The following is a 2278-nucleotide window of genomic DNA, read 5'->3' as shown; positions in this document are numbered from 1 at the left end:
CCATTTGGGTCAATCTCCTATCCATAGTGTTAAGCATCTCCATCACAGCAGCCATCTCTTCGGTTTGTGCACCCCAAACAACTTTCATGTCTTCTTTCCTTGGATTGTGGTATTCACGAGAATGTCTTGAAAATTCTTCAACTAATTCCTTGACTTCGCCTGGATTTTTCTTTGTAAGTGGTCCTTGAGAATCAAGGAGTTGTCTTGTCATCACATTGACCCCGTCATAGAATATGGACACTTCTTGTTGAATGTTAAGGTCATGTTGAGGACAATTTCTTAACAACCCTTTGTAACGCTCCCAAGCTTCGTAAAGTGACTCCCCCGGGTTTTGCTCAAAATTGGCTATTGCCTTCTTGAGTTTAGCAATCTTGGATGGTGGACAGAATTGGTCTAGAAACTGCTCACGCATTTGAGCCCAAGTAGTTATTGTACCAGGTGGAAGTGCTTTTAACCAATCCTTTGTAGCTCCTTTAAAGGTAACGGGAAGCATCCTTAGTAAGACGGTATCTCTGTTAACATTCGGGACATTGCAGTAATCAGCAATGTCGTTCACTTCATCTAAGTGCTTGAACGCATCCTCATGATCTTTCCCATAAAATGGGATATCCTTTAGTGTAGAAAGGATATGTCCTTTCAGCTCGAATGTGGCAGTGGCAGGAATGGCATGTTGTACTAAGCCTGGACCGACGTCTTCTCGAATTCTTTTTCTGTAAGCTCCCATAGACATTTCTTCAATATTCGCCATCTCGTTCCTTGGCTCGTTCTCGGGTTCAAATTCAGGCTCGGTATCGTATTCGGACTCGGTTTGGACGGGTATTTGATCTAAGTGTTCAAGCTTGCTCTTGTTCTTTGAAGATGAACTTGACTCCCCCGTTTTCTTCCCTGACTTCTTTGAGAACACTGATTTGAATTCTTGTAAAGGTGTCTTCTTCGGTGTTTGATCTTCTTTCACGCTCTTATCCTTCTTTTTGTGAATTGCAGACTCGGGATCTTCAAGTGGTGGTACCAAAGGTGTGTTAGAACTTCTGGTCATGAACTCCTGAAATAAAACAAAAAGATAAAACGTAAAACTGAACAAAAAAAACGAACTGAAATAAACAAAACTAAGGACTTCAGTTCTCACGTCGTGAATCTTGAAGGTTCACGTCGTGAGTCCTGTAATGCAGAAAAAATTAAAACAGAAAAGTAACTTCTTGCAGGCTTTAACATACAAAAAGGATCGATTAATTTAAAGCAAACAAACTATTAATTAACTAAGCCGTTCCCCGGCAACGACGCCAAAAACTTGATGTGCACAAAAGTACCCACTAATTTTATAATTTATAACCCTACTAACTTAACTAACTAAAATGCACCTAGGCAGTGTACCTAGTCGAATTATAGAATAGTTGGGTAAGTCGGGTGTCGATCACAGGGAACAGTGTTACTAATTAATCTATTTGCTAGCAAATTAACCTAATTATTAACAAGTTTAAAAAGGTTTTTATCTGATTTTACAAGATCAGACGAACTTAGCTCAAATTCAATTAATAAGTAAAAACACTCTTGTTTAGTTCGAATCCACTTCGTCCTTATGGCTAGCTAATAATTATGGATTATCAAGTTGGATTTAATTATATTAGTAATTTAAGTCTAATTTTACCAATATTTAATTAATTCATGTAAAACTATGTATGGTCACACACGATTAAACACAGAACCAATTATGAATATGAATATGCTATGTAAGATTTATTATGTAAACGCAATTATAGTCATAATCTACGTTCTCTAGCACAGCTAAGTTTATTTGCTTTAATTACTAACTAAGATTGGTCAATCCTAGCTCTAACAATTTAATGTTCACTAAATCATTAGGTAAACAAGTTCATGCAGTTAATGGTCACTAAGCTACACAGAACATGGAATCAAGCAACTAAGGAAACAACCATAAGTGATGATGTCGCGTTGGACGCGATGACATGGAGTGATTTATCGACCCGGTTCAGGGCCGAGTTTGCACCGATGATTGAGGTGCAGCGGTTAGCCCGGGAGTTTCAGGATTTGAGACAGACTACAGAGACAGTGGCGGAGATCACCGCCAAGTTCAGGGAGAGAGCCCTTCTGGTTCCACAGTATGTGGCGGACGAGGAGATGAAGAAGGCTCGGTACCATGAGATGTTGAGGAGTGACATCAGCCAGTTTGTGAGTCGGTCCAGCTGTAAGACGCTGGAAGACATGATCGCTCGGGCCAGAGAAAGAGAGATTGATCTTAATACAGAAAGGAAGAGAAAGT

General features: G+C 39.6%; 1 non-coding gene across 1 annotated transcript; it reads left to right on the top strand.

Moving 5' to 3' along the window:
- Nucleotides 1–257: 257 nt before the first annotated feature.
- Nucleotides 258–364, top strand: LOC145161933 (small nucleolar RNA R71). Its single transcript, XR_013738789.1, has one exon. It is a non-coding gene; the product is annotated as a small nucleolar RNA R71 (small nucleolar RNA).
- The last annotated feature ends 1914 nt before the right edge of the window (nt 365–2278 follow it).

Source organism: Lactuca virosa, chromosome 2 (assembly GCF_052849685.1).
Source record: "Lactuca virosa cultivar CGN04683 chromosome 2, Lactuca_virosa_CGN04683_v6, whole genome shotgun sequence".
Taxonomy (NCBI): Eukaryota; Viridiplantae; Streptophyta; class Magnoliopsida; order Asterales; family Asteraceae; genus Lactuca; species Lactuca virosa.
Note: the sequence above shows the minus strand (reverse complement) of the source record. Positions and strands in the feature narration are given on the sequence as shown.